Source organism: Columba livia, chromosome 4 (genome assembly GCF_036013475.1).
Source record: "Columba livia isolate bColLiv1 breed racing homer chromosome 4, bColLiv1.pat.W.v2, whole genome shotgun sequence".
Lineage (NCBI taxonomy): Eukaryota > Metazoa > Chordata > Aves > Columbiformes > Columbidae > Columba > Columba livia.
In genome coordinates, this window is record NC_088605.1 from 13,307,051 (window position 1) to 13,322,353 (window position 15,303).

General features: G+C 37.0%; 1 protein-coding gene across 14 annotated transcripts in view; it reads left to right on the forward strand.

The window, feature by feature from the left end:
• JAKMIP1 (janus kinase and microtubule interacting protein 1) overlaps positions 1 to 15,303 on the forward strand; it is a 148,558-nt gene that overhangs the window by 7,972 nt on the left and 125,283 nt on the right. The window contains exon 1 of one of the 14 annotated variants that reach the window (XM_065060474.1): positions 4,407 to 4,613. The exons of the other annotated variants lie outside the window; for them this stretch is intronic. The gene's annotated coding sequence lies outside the window, so the exon portion shown is untranslated. Of the gene's footprint in view, positions 1 to 4,406; positions 4,614 to 15,303 lie in introns of those variants that run through there. 14 annotated transcript variants of the gene reach the window in all.

Below are 15,303 nucleotides of genomic sequence, written 5' to 3' on the forward strand. Positions count from 1 at the left end.
AAAAAATCCATGGGGCTGCACTGGAATGCAGTAATTGCCATCTCCTTCCTGGGAGGTGGGACCCAGTGCGTGAATCTATCACAGCATGAAGCTTAGATCTGCAGAATAACTCTCCTGCTCTAGTTATTTCAGATTTCAGATACTCTGGAATAACCTCTCTGTTTCTCAGGGAAATTATTTTTATTGGTATATAAGTACACTGCGAGAGAGGAAAATTAAAATTATGTATTCTGAACTGACTGTAAGAGAATAACTATTTCCATGGTCAGTTTTCTTATGAAAACAAGTCTGAAGAATCTCTGCAGAAAGTAGGTAAGTCAATAATTGTGAGAAAGATGCAGAAGGAGATGAGTTAAAAGAATATGCTACAGAGAAAATAAGAAAGTGGGTGTTTATGTAGGCAGTTTGTTGATAGCAAAATGCTACATGTTCTTATCTTGCTATGTGCTTTTTCATGATGGAGGAAGGGATGTTCTGCACAGTTTAAGCCATGTCATTCTATTTTCTGCTATATATATATTTTTTTTTTTTTAATAGGGGGAAGGAATTGTTAATTTAAGGCTTAGATTTCTTCTTTCATAATGGTGCTGTGCAATGGGAAACTCATATTTTTGATGAGTTCTTGAATTACACAGACCATTTATTTTCTGTTTTGTTTTATATTGCCTGAGATACACGCCACATCACAGGAGATACAGATGTTGTGGGTTGTCTCCTGCAATGGTTGTGGCTTTTAGATAGAAAAATAAGAACCCTCTTGCTATTGACTGGTTTGATTCTGATCTCACCTACAGTCTGCGTAACATGGATTCATCATACATACATACATCAACTTTATTGCACGTGTTCTGGATTTACACTGGATGTCAATAACAGTCTAGGTGGACAAGTTGACTGTAGTAGTTAAATTTATTGTGACCATGACCAACAGCCTTACCTCTGTACGTGCTAAGAGCTAGTACAGTTTTGGGGGGTTTGAATACATATATATCCTTGTTTAATCTGAAGTAAAGTCTAAAAACTAGGATTTTTTTCAGCTTTTAAAGTGGCCTGCAGCACAATGGTGAAACTTGCCATGAGAAGTGGGAATGTGAGCGCTTGTATGTGTTTTGATAGACAAATGTGATCTTGGGACCACAGTCCAAAACTTTACCAATTGAAGAGGTGCACAGACCTTCTCCCTGATATAAAACTAACTCAGCACATTAGTTAATTAGAACATGAATAAATTCTGTTAAGGTGTATGGTAGTTCTGAGACTCATTAAATATGCCTGGGAACACTAATGTCACAAAACTTCAAGTGATCCATCCCTGTGTTGCTAGGACTTGGTTGCTTACGCTTAGTTTTGTTGTCAATTCAGGTTCAAGAGCGAAGCCCTTCTCATTTAAACTGCTCCAGAACTTATTTCTTAGCATTTTGTCAGTAAGCTTCAGTGTTTCTGGTGAGCAATATTCTCAGTCCACCAACATGTTTGACTTGAATCTGCATATGACCTCTGTTTGAGTCTCTTCTGTTTGGCCTGCATGAAGTTCTCCAGAAAGGGGTAGTATGTGTAGAAGGCCCTGGAGACACACAAGCAATTCTGTGTTTGTTTCTGAACCTTGGAGGTGTTGACAGTTCACAGAGGGCACTCCTGTACACTAGCTGGGCAGGACGGAGTTATTTGCTATGTGATTTTTCCACTAATGAGAATTGCTGTAGATTCTTGATAGACTGACATTTTGGGTGCAGGACAGGCAGTGTATGCTCACTGCACTGCAGTACATAGTAGATTTTGGGCGCCAATAAATGGCTGTGCATTTGAAGCAGGAGAATTTTTACAATGTATACATGCAACATTTTCCTGATTCTCGCGATGCTGGAATATCCCAGTGAGGTGGCTATGGCAATAAAGACGGCAGTTACTATTGCCCCATGAGTGATGGTTTAGTGAACCTGTAGTTTTCACTATAAGGTCTGTGAGCCTCCAGTTCAGTATTGGAAAGTCCATTTTTGGTGCAAGGCTGCAATCAGTTTCACAGGTAGTGTTCCTGGCTACTGTACCAATGAAGGAAGTAGGTGTTGAGGCTGGTCTTTCTGAGGGACTCCATCAGAAATGTGTGTACCTGCAGCTTACATGTTGCATGGAGCACATAAGCAGCAAAGAATAATGCTGATTGTTTTGTTGTCAACTAAGTATAGAGTCGTCTTCATGAGTATCAATGTGGAAATCCTCAGATGTTGTGCGTTAGGTGGCGAGGTTTTTCTTACCTATTTTGGGCAAATAGATTTTAACTTTCTCCAAATAACATATTAGATTGTCTTTCTTCATGTTTTGAGAACTTTCTTGTTAATTTCTGCTAGGCTTGTGAAACTGTTCTTGGCCCCAAGGTGTTTGGTGGAAACACTGTATGTCATGTGCTAGGTGGAAGTGCTGTGTGCAGACACCATTGGAACATGATCATGACCATTGCTGTCCTCACTGTAACTTGCTATGCAGACAGCACATATATCACTCCAGGAAAATAAAATCTCACTTTTTTTCTTTGTACAAGTCACTGTTACAGAAATTATAAATGTTTCATTCTAATTTACATTTTGTGGAGGATGGGAGTCCACCTGATTGTGTTCTGAATCCCTTGAAGAAAACCACAGACCTCTATTCCATATGGGTTTTAACTTTATAGCAACTCAGAGACCTGAAGTATGCTGGACTTTGCTGCCTTGTGACTTTTCTGGGGTGGCACATAAAATTGTATTGCAGGATGGTTAAACAAAATGTCAAGAGCAGAGACATGGCTTGTAACCCACGTGTTGAAATTCCTGGACAAGCCTTCACAGACTATTGATAATTTCCCCTCTATGCAGAACTGTAAAGTAGTAGTAGTTCCTGATATGTTTCCTCTTTTTTTCAGGTAAATATTTTCAGTATGCTCAGCAAAACTGGTTCTCTTTGGAATATGGCCCTGCACATGCACTCATACTTCTCTGACTGCAGATCCTCTGGTTTGTTCCTTCCCCTCTCTCCTTGCCAGCAAGGTCTCTTCAAGTGCCTCTTCTGTCCCCTTAGAATTAGAGTCAGCTGTACAAGAAAAAATCTTCTCTAGCCTGACATCCCTTTACAGAGACTTCATCCCATCCATTATGGAGTTTTCATCTCTTCATAGATTTTTAAAGCATAGAATCATAGAATCTATGGTTGGAAAAGACACTTAAGATCTTTTAGTCCAGCTGTAAACATAGCACTGCCAGGTCCACCACTAAACCATGTCCCTAGGTACCTCATCCGCACATCTTTTAAATGCCTCCAGGGATGGTGACTCAACCACTTCCATGGGCAACATGTTCCAGTGCTTGATAACCCTCGCAGTGAAGAAATTTTTCCTAATAACCAATTTAAACCTTCCCTGGAGCAACTTGAGGCAATTTCATGGCATATCCAAGCATCACCTTCTGTGATGTATCAAAGCTCCTAGATCACATTGGAGCAATATATACTGTGATACTTTGGTCAGCTAGTGCAATGCAGAATGATACTATCTAGGGCTGTTTGACTTACATGAGCAGGGTGTTGCAGAAATGGTGCCAACCATGTGGCTGAAGACTTAAATGGTGTTTAAATCCATATAGACTAATAAATAGCTGAGCCCAAGAGGAATGCGGGAAATGAGTTATGGGAAATACAGGCATATACAGCTGTAGAGTGGCACTGAAGACTGTCAGCTCTTGGTGCTGTTGTCTGGGCTTCAAACTGGGTTGGTTAGTACCTATGCAGATCTGAAAATGAAGCTTTAAGCTATAACTCTGGCAAGCTGAAGTTCAAAGCCAGCTCTAGATCCAGGATTTCTTTTCTTCAGGCTGTTAGCTGTATTTGTGGTAATAAACAGCTTAGAATAAGCCGGCATTGTAGTGAGGAATAGTGGTCTCCATGGGACTGTCAGGTAAAGTAATTTTTTTTTTTTTGGTAATTTACATTTTCAGGCAAATCAATTAAATATCAAAGCTTCATTACTTAAGTAGTTCAATTAAATTTTGCACTTCTTTCTCTGGTTTTGTATTTGGAGTAGACTGGCAAATGTTGTGGTGTTTGTGTTCAAAGAAATGTAAACAATTTTTTTATTGCAAGAAAATAAAATTTTAATAGCATTTCTAATAATGTTGGGTTGCATTGGGGCATTAAGCTGCAAGATGTGGCCAGACTTGTATACTTGCACGCCTTTTTGCCCTGGGTATTCCTGCAGTGGAGCTACAATACATTATAGAATTGATACTTACATCACTGCAACTAACAAAGAGGCAGTCTGGAAACTGCATTGGAACTTGCCTCTGCTTCTGTTCCTAAGTATATGTGTCGGGAATAATAGTCTCTGTACAGAGGTTTGTTTTATCTTTTAGTATCAGAGGAGTTTCATCTGCTGCTTCTGTGTTTGGAATACTTGCTGCGGAAGTATGTCAAGGAGACAAAACTATCATCCTGTTCCTGATAACGCAGAAAGCTGAGTTCTCTAAACCGGTGGTTTGTTATCCTTCTGCCTATTCACATGTCAGGAAAGGAATGAATTCATTTGTCATCCTTCTACATGAGATACTGAGCCAGCAGGAAAATGCCCTGTTCATGGTGTTGACCTCTATGTAAGTTGGAGCTCTTAGTTATGTGTTTCCTAACACTGCTAAAACCCATTCTGTTTTTCATAACTAGTATTTATATTCAGATATTTCCTGTCTCCATACAATAATCTGCATATTTTTTCATACTCAGTTGCTCGTCCTCCTTCTCCTTCATAGCATGATTTCTCAGTTATTGACGTTTTCTTCCTTCTCTATTCATGAAGCACCTAAGCCTTCTGCGTAACTTGAGCTTCAGGCTTTTTGTGATATTTGTTTCATTCCAGATTTCCTTTTTACCTAGTTGCTTCTTTTCTTCCACTGAGATTATCTGTCTCTGTAAAATGGAATATACATTTCAATCTGCATGGATTATCTGTACATATATTTGTGTAATATACTTTTATTAATACTCATAATGTCTTGATATTATTAATTTTAAGAATAGATGTTAATTTCAGATTCAAATCTACCTGTATAATGCCAAAGAAACACATTTTAAAGTAAGTTTTATTGCCACTAAGCATGGGATTTATCTTTCTGAATTCAACATCAGCTTTCTATTGGAAGATGATGTGGTGATAAATGACTTTAAACTTTACAAAGTGTTTTTGTTTAATGATTTTTTTCTGAATTGCCCTTACACTAAGAAAAATGATCTTTTTTTCCTTCTTAATAACAAGCTACTTATTTTCCAATTTCTAATTTCTGATTTTACTTTTAGTTAGCATCAGGGCTTTTTTTTCCTCCTCCTTCAGTGTAACCACCCTGGTAAATATTAAATATGTTATAAATTTATTATTAAGAGTTTGAGGCTCAATCCGTGTGCTGAGTCACTGTTCACTGTCAGTTTAATCCACTGATTGTATTGTTTACTTCTTGGAACTACAGATTGGCTCTCTTCAGCTTGGGAAGGATGCTAAAAATCAGTCTTTGAGTTTATCATAGCAACATTTATCAAAAATGGTATTTAGACTTTCCTCCTCTGTTTTTCTCTTAAGTGAATGGTTCTTGTGAGAGGGTTCATCGTCTGGCCCTGACTGTGTAATTGATCCCAGTGACTGGGTATGGAACAGGATTCATGTCTCACTCTCTCCCAAACTGAGCTGCATTAACATGTTTCGTGTGAACAACCAAACCAACACTGAAAGTACTGATAGTGTGGAGACTATGTACAGTATTGCAACTTTTGAGATACATTAAATTATTCAAATTTAAAACAGGAAAACAGTAGTTAAATAGAACAGTGTTTAAAAGTAACAGGTGACTTTTTTAATAAGGAGGCAAACAGAAAATAATTATCTTCTGCTTCCTCTTCATGTTGCTTTTCCACTTTCACAAAGGGCAGCTTTCCATGTTTCATATGGGCAGGAAAATCTCGGCAACAAAAATCACCACTAAACTTTGGATCTCAGACAAGTAGCATTACACAGTGTTTACATTGCATTCTCATGATGCAGAAACAGTGCCGTAATTGAGAGGTGCACCACATGGTGAAAATGATAATAGGATTCACATTCTGTCTCATTTCCATCATAGAATAGAATCTCTGATCTGTTTGTATGTAATAGATAAACAAGCTAAAGTTTCAGATTACTAGTCATCAAATGTGCTGGTTTTTTTCCTTCTTCCCATAAACTTTGTATTCTCTTATTTTGCTAAAAAGAGGTAATTTTCCCCCCAGTCACCATGTTTTTTTGATAAACTTAAATAAAATTAATGTAAACTATTTTTCTATGAAGCACCTCACTGTTTCCTTTGTGAAGAGCTAAATTAGTGGAAGAGCTAAATTAGTGGAAGAACTTACCACTGGGCTGTTGCCTTAGCTTTACAGGGAAATAATTTCCATTTGAAGCCAAAATACTACGTTTATGGTCTATTGCCTTGTTTGGCTTTGGGAATGTCTTGTCTCCACTCCTGGTATAGTTGCTGTTCTTGGAATCTTGAAATCTGTTGACCTGATAGAACAGAGAAAGGCATCCTGGTGCCCCAGAGAAAATGTGATGATTTGAAACTGCAGCTCTTTAAACTGAATTTTTAATGCCTTTCTTTTATACACAATATAAGTAGACATAGTGTAAAGAATGTAACTAGTGACACTGAAATTGAAACTACTTGTGCACATGTAACTTTTTAATGGTGATAATTTATTGAGACAATCTTAATGCTAATAACTCTTTAAACAGAGTCAAATCTAGAAACAACAGGTACCGAAGTATGTGATGCAATGACAAATCATAATTACGAATTCTTAAATTTTTCTTTGGTTTGTAGTTGGGTCCTTGTCCTTGTTTCTTACATTGCTGTTTTACATTTCATGCTGTTGCTTGATTGCAAACGGTACTATGATGGTATTTGGCAAGGTGTTCACTGTAGGTGACTTGGGTCAAAAAGCATGTTCTGAGGAGCTGCATCCTTTTCCCTGCTCCTTTTACCATCTATCATCTTAATGTGCTGGTTTCTCTGTACACCTTTTGTCACTACAGCTGTCTTTCAGCATGAAGGAGTGAACTAAACTCCTTTTAGAATTTAATTAATGCCACTTTTGATCAGCTGGCAGATGTTACTGAGTGACTGACGCTCACCCTGGCCCCCCCGGTCCCCAAGTGCCATATGTGTCCGCCAGACAGGTGGCTGAATGCAGGACTCTCCAGTGGATGCTCCCTAAAAGATGAAGACATTTCTGAGATGGATGAGCATTCTTGTCAGTGGACTTCTAAAGCAAAAAGAGGCCATGGTGGTGATAATTCACTTAACATATAAATCACCTTTCGGTACTTCCTGCATGCATTCATTTGCTTGTAAACATAGGCACCTACTCTCTCTGTGAATGCTCTAGTGTCAAAGAACTTATCAATTTCTTTACTTACATAATTCCATTGACTATTTCCCTGCCTCAGGAACCTCTTAATAACACTGTGACTATGGCTATACAGCAAATGCAACACAGATAAAGCTTCTGTGTTATAAATAAAAGTTAAATTAGGCAGAAGTTTATTTTTAGATTACTGATTATATTGATGATCAACATCTCTAACAAGAGAGTTCTTTGTGCTGTGCAGCAATTTTTACAATGAAATGGTACTCTCATTACTGTGTTGACATGAAAGGGCAGGGGACTTTCTGGCAGCATATCTGGGTTAGGCTGCAGTAACTCATTAGAAGCTCCTAAAGCAGGATTACATGAGACCCTATCTTCTCAGGTTAAATATAGTTCTGTAGTTTAATCTAATTCGTGGTTACCATAAAGTCACTCTACAGACAACAGTAGTCTGATTTTTTTCCACCTTCTGAATGCTATGCTTAAAACCAAAAGAACAATGAAAACATAAATAACATTCACTGGTGAATCTTTCACGGAATTCATTGCGAGTTTATTGCTATTATTTAGGGTGTGTTGTTCTTTTTTTTTTTTTTAATGAAAATATTAGTTAGCTAGTCAGATTGGAATAAACTTGAAATACATACAACATACCTTTCATTAATCTATTTGTCTTTTAATCAAGTTGTAAAATAAATTTCTTGGTTTTTCTGTTTTAGGCTATCACCTTGAGGGATGCTTCAGCAAAATTACAGAAAACACTAGTTATAAAAATCTACCAATTAAAATATATAATATTGCAATATATCACAATCACAAAAAGAGTAAAGGAAATGTATTCAAGATAAAATAATATGTAGACTTTCTCGGCTTCTTTTTGAGAACTACTAAATTTCTATTGACTTCCAGAAGCAGTCTTGCTTAGTAAGGTGTTGAATATTATTTTATTTTATATTACTATAAAAATCTAACTATTTGTGTAATTATTTATAAGCCCCTTTTTCTAGGGACATTATTCATGAGCTTCTGATTTCCATTCAAAAGATTGGGTAAAAAAACCAAAAACCAAACAAAACAAACCCCACAAGTGCCCTATTCCTAACATGAGAGTTCAAGTAGGTTTTAAACAGCTTTATATATCAATTTGTCTGTAGGGCCTCACCTTAACCTGCAGTCAAAAATGACATAATTTTGCATATAGCTGCCAGGATGCATAATTGTGTGTTTGTGTTCCTATGGAACTGTATATACTACTGGTTATACACAGCAGTCAGACAGATTGAAAAGATATGTGCCAGTGCTTTGATTAAACTTTCTGGTCTTAAAAATCCTGCTGTTGGCACTGTGAAGTTCATGCTGACGACATCAGTATTGAGTAGTGGTTGTGTAAGCAGCACCACAATTGACAGTGTGGAAGTTTTCAGTATCTGTTTGTTACACCATGAGTTGCATTTCATAGTGTAGCATTGCTTTTTCGCTGTGACCGTGTGGTGACACATCAGAGGTAAAGTTATGTTCAATTCCAAATATGAAGCCAGTGCTGTGCCTGCTAGAGGTGCATATGCACGTCTAGAAATGAGCATGATTTGGCATGAGTGAAAGCCTTAGCTGGAGATACAAAGAGCATAATTCATATTCATAATGACTGTTATTTTTTTTCCTCAGATAAACTTGTACAAGTCTGATAAGGTCCTGCTGTGTTCACCAAGTACAGTCCAGTTGTAAGTTCTAGTTATAGCAGTAGACTTTAAACAAAAAAACGCCACCCCCAAGCTAACAGAAAACCCCCAAGAGAACCCAAAACCAGACTCACTCTGTGAGTCGTTGGGAAACTCAGTCATGGAATCATAAATTGTTTATGTTGGAAGAGACCTTTAAGATCATCAAGTCCAGTGTAGCATTGTCCACCACTAAACCATGTCCCTAGGCACCTCATTTACAAGTCTTTTAAACACCTCCAGGGATGGTGACTCCAACACTTCCCTGGACAGCCTCTCTCAATGTTTTACAACCTTTTCTGTGAAGAAATTTTTACAAATATCCAATCTAAACATCCTCTGGTGCCACTTGAGGCCATTTCCTCTCATCCTTTCAGTAGTTACTTGGGAGAAGAGACCAACACTCCTCCATGCTACAACCTCCTTTCAGGTAGTTGTAGACAGCGATAAGGTCTCCCCTCAGCCTCCTTTTCTCCAGGCCAAACAGCCCCAGTTCCCTCAGCCGCTCCTCATCACACTTGTGTTCCAGACCCCTCACCAGCTTCACTGCCCTTCTCTGCACTCGCTCCAACAGTCCTTCTATTAATTCACTGCATGCAGTAAATTTGCTGGTTTATATATGTTCTTGCATTTTAAACAGTTTATATTAGCAAGTTAATGAGGACATAAAAATAATTAATTTCACACTCTTTGCTTTACTAATGAAAAGGAAATTATTTATTGAACTCAAGTCTTAATTTTAGAGTTTAGGAGCTGTGAAAATTGTATTTGATATATGTAGTACAAACCAAATCCTCACGGGAGTATTTCCATTAGAAACACCTTACTGTTTTTATTACAATCCTCTCTAGACAGAAAGAAAACCGTTCTTATGTCATTCACTAAAAATGTAAAAAGCAAGGGCTCAGTTCCCAAAATGTAATTAATGTGACTAAAAGCCAAAAGTAAGACTGTTTCTTGTTAACTTAAACATTGCTTGTAAGTTCATCAGTGTTGCAGTTTTTCACTCTTTTCTCCACATCATGTGGGACAAATTTTTGGCTGATAAAATGTTTTCAAGGTACTTTAGCGTTTTTCTGGTGGAACAAAGCTGGTGTATTGTGTAACAATAATAAGATTTTTATTTTTTTATTTTTTTCCTAAAAAACAATGATAAGGGGCAAGGGTCTCAAGTAATAAATTGATATAAGTTATTTTCAGTAGATCTTTTCTAAATGTAGTATCCAAGATCATAACTGTAGAAAATGTTTCTTTTAAAACTTGTATGGGACTTGATTATTACAATACATTCTATTTAGATTAAAAAAAAAAAAATTAAAGATAAACACCAAAACCTCAGCTGTAAGTCAAAAAAGAAAAAGAAACCTGAAAAAAATGGAAAGGTTCTATTTTTTGATTATTTTTTTTAAACACTCTTTATTTACAGTGGATTTCCATAATTTTCCCTTTTTATAATTATTTTGGCAGGGACAGAGCAGCATTTGGGAAGGCCTTGTGAAAAATCATTTTCTCCTAGTGAACTAGTAAATTTTAAAGAATCTTAGTTTTTTTGTCTGCATCTCAGAAAAACATCTCAGATAGCATCTGAAAATTCAGCTCATACATTCTCTGCTTCCTCTTGAATTTTAGTTCCGTGGAATAAGTACTGCCCTATACTATTAATTCTAGCTTTGTTGTCAAGGCAATAAATGTGATAATGCATCCAGTATGTTGTAGCATGTGTTAGAAGTATTGTAGACAGGCGACATATGCTTTAACAAGATGTGGCTTTGCTAGTTTGAGTCTGTCTATCCCTGAGCTTTTTATCTGTACCAGCTTAGATGATGTTACAGATGATGGTTTTTCCACCTGGACAAGACTTACAATATTCTATCAGCTTTGCTTTTATCCCTAGATAAAGACAGCATGTTTATGTGACAAGCAGTCCCATTTTCAGCTTGTTCTCTGAGCATTTCTGAAATTCTATTAATAGACCACTTTGTCCAGATTAACTTTGAAATTGTCCCCATTGAAATGCTTTTCAACTCATACAGTGACTGATGCTCCTTTAGTGTGTTTGGATATATGTTTAATACTTGGATAGGTGTTCTAGATATAAGTACTGTAATAATAAAGTCATTTTCCCCATTTTTATTTTTTTTTTCCTAGGAGTGTGTGAATGAACTCAAATTGCCCTCTATAATCTGTTAGGAATTCAGCTTCTCTCTTGCTAACAAGGTATTTTGCAGGTGTTACTATAAAAATGACTTCTATCAGAAGTCACTTTATCAGATTTATGGTTTAAATTATTTACAGTACAAGATCTGCCAGAAATGTGATGCATGGCTTATTAATAAGAATGTAAATACACAACCTTCATATTTTGAAGTAAAAAAAATGCAGAGAGGATCTGTAAGAGAGTAGTTTGTAAGGCCAGCAGTGATGGGGCAGCTGTATTTCCATCTGGAATTTCCCAGGCAGAAAAATATGCAGATGTACTGCACTGAATTGCTACTGCACACCCTAGGTGGCTACTAAACGCATCAGATTTATACTTCATGGGCAGTAAATTCTATCTTCTTAGAAGTCTTGGCTTGCTCATTATGCATCACATATGTAGAGTGAATGAGTCCGGATTTTTTTTATATCCTTGGCAAGTACACAAATTCTTTCAAGGCAGGAAAAGTGAAAATGTTCAGGTAAAGTCCCGGTCATTGGTACCTTGCATTGTGTTTTTTGTCTTTTGTTTTGAATGGTTCTTGCTATGAGACAGCCCTTCTCTGATGCTTTGTGTGGACTGTTCCTATAGGTGTCCTGCTCTTGGTGGTAACTTCACAACTAGAGTTCCACTGTACTGGAGAATCATGTGTTGGCAACACTTTAGTAGTGTGAAATCAGTTTTATTTATTTTGTTATTTATCTGTCTCTCAAGACCAGCTGAATTTAAATAGCACTTGTACACATCTGTTTATCTTAAAATTTTGCTAAGAAGGCTGCTCTAAAGATGTCAAGGTCTTGTTCCATTTTATTTTCTGAAACTGGTTTATGTAATGTTTGTAAATATACTAGGACAGTGGGCATGATTGCATCATGACCTGCATACTAATTTTTTTTTTCCCCTCATCTGAAACCAAGCAGGGTACTCTTTGTGTGAAAATTCCCAGACCACAGTGACTATATCAGGCCACAGGGGAAGAAAAGAATAGCAGTGTTACAGCATGCACATAGACCTTTGATTTATCTCAAAGCATGAATGACCAAAAGAGCAGCAACTGAAATAGCTGTAATATTTGAGGCATGCTGTCATTGTTCTGCAACTTCTGAACTACTGAATAATGGGTTTGCACCAGTGCAGTGTGTGTTTCACCATTATCCTGAATTCCTTATTCTCTCTGCTGCGGTTCCTTTTTAATGATACATTGTGAAAAAAATTACAACATCCTTCGTTTTCTGTATTTTACTTTTTGAATTTCACTGTAGGCTCGTGAAGTCCCCTGAACCAGAAGTTAGGAGAAATGCTACTGCATATGCGCACTCTGTTCTCAGCTGTCTCTGAGTTGGCACCTATGGCCGCAGTTGGAGGCAGGACAGTGCGCTAAGTGGGGCCGAACTCATCTGAAACGGAATGGTGGCTCTTAGCAGTACATGACTCTTCCTTCTTAGTGTAGTGCTTAGGACGGGGCATCAAGAAATCTTGGATATAGTTGTTACCCCCTACATTGATAGCTGGTTTTAGTGGAGTCATATAACCACAGGAATGAGATAAATTAAAATGGAATTATAATGTGTAAAGGGATAAAACAGGCCATGCTATAATAATAACAATAATAATAAATTTTAAAACGTTGAAGGGGAGAAGACCTGCAAATAGGAAGAACACAAAGGAAAGACTGTTTATTATCTTTTTCATAAGGAAGTGGTCATATCCAATTAAATGAGTTTTGTTTGTATACACATAAGGATGATAGTGAATTACATCCACTTTAATGAGCGTGGCAATATAGTGTCTATGTATGACAGTTACTTGGCAATACTAATCTGATCTGGGCTGGCCTAAGCAGATGATTGCATTTTTGTTGAATTAACAAGAACAGTTGATAGAAATGACAGCATAATCTGTAACTTTCAAATAGCTGAACTTGGAGGTTTGCACTTTGGGATTATAAAGGAGTTATAATATTCACTTTATAATTTTGCCTTCTCCTGACACAGCAGACAGCCCTATGTTAGCATCTGGAGCTGAGATGCTGTTGTATAGTTTGGTTTTGATTTTTGTTTACTATGCTATCTTTTTACTGTGAAATTTTAGCTTAATTTTGAAGACTGAGGTGTTTTTTCTATGTGGCGGAGTTTGCATATGACATCCAGCTCTCTCAGCTTTCTTGCTATAAATGTTGCTTGCTTAAGAATAAAATTTTGGAAACTGCTAAAGGTTGAATAAGTGAAAGTGTAGAGACATTTGTAATAGTACTTTACCTTTGGATGATTCTATTTTCAAGACATAAATTAAATAAAAATCATTGTATGGATGCCATATTTATTTGATTGAAAATATGTTAAATTTCAATCTAATAATTCCAAGATAAATGTTTCTTTTTAGGAGAAACTACTGCCTTATTTTTGTAATACCCCTTTGCTTCACGAAGTTTTTTCCTGATAGTTTCCAGCAAGAGAGAGGTCTACAAAAAACCCAAATCACAATAAATTTTACTTAGTATCTGAACATGCACTATTGCAAGCCAGGTTTTTCTACTGTTTGTAAATAAAAATATATTCTTCCTATGGAGTACTAAAACTTTGCCTATAAATTACTTTCTGTATCTTATAGGTTCAACTGCTGGCTTCTCTTCTCAGCCCCATGCTCGCAAGCAACAGCTTCCCATTCACTCACTGTACCTAGAGAAGGAAACCATCTCATAGTAATGTTCTGATTAGGGTCTTTTTTAGTTTATCTTTTCAGATAGATATTAAATCAATGGACTTTAATTTTGTAAAGGTCTGAGACACAACTTGTCCCTGACCTGTCTTAGCTCTAGCACCTGTCCATTTCTGTTGTTATTGTATCATATCATATCAAGTCACATCACAGCTTTTGCAAATATCCCTTTATTTTTCTTTTCCATGGTTCTATAAAGGTCTTCCAGATATTGGAAAGTCCAATACTATGTGCAGAATGTTCTCCAGTGTTCAAACAAATCAGATTGTTCCTTTTTCCTTTAATGTCTTCTCTTTCTAGAGATCTCTGCAGCATTTCTGATAGAGGCTTCAAAGTCCGATAATAGTGGGAATTCCTGGAACTCAGTGGTTTGGAACAGGTTAAATAGTCTTAATATCTTCCTTCAAACAAAAGTCAGGAACAGAAAATGCAACTCCATTATAGGCAGGAACTCTATGTAAAAGCTGATGCTATTATCAGTTCTTAGATCTGTTTGCAACAAGTCATAATGTACAATTTGTTGGATTTATCATAATTTTTTACAGCTATGTCTAATTTCATATTGACAGCTAGATCATTGTGGATATTGAATTTATATATAGGTGGAAAAAATGATCACATCTATTTGACTACATGTTTTCAAATTTAAAAAAAATGAGTGGGCTGTAGAACATTAAAACCTCGTTAGATGTTTAATAGGCAGGAGGGTATGAAAAAGCTGGAAGTGTGCTTGTGATAGAGTTTAGGCCATAGTTTCATAAATGTTTTGGAAGCCAACCCTGCTATTGAAAGAGCTTTTCCAGCTCTCCTGCCATGCCCAGCTGCTTTCTTCTCTGCCAACCTTTCTGTGCTGGCTCCAGCACTTTTCAGATTATGAGTTGGCTCAGAGTGAGTGATAAAGGTTAAAGATACCAAGAAAGGAAAATGACTCACTTTTAGCTTGGATTTGTTCTCTCTCTTGGCTTATCACAGCTGTGCCAGCTCAAGGTAGGGACAGAATTATTTCTTTTTAAGGTTTGCATTGGCTTAAAGTGTTCATGAAGCTACGGCCTTAATTGCAGGATGCTGCAGGGGGGGCAATGAGCACTCTCACTGTGTGCCCTTCTAGGGGTTGCCTCTGATATCACTGACTAGAAACTTCTCTCAGGATGGTATTTGCTTCAGGCACGTGCCTCAGTACTCATTTTGTGTCCTATTCCTCTGCTCGTTTCTGGTGTTCCTCAGGATCATTTTCCCCAAGACAGGTCAATAGCTGACTTAATC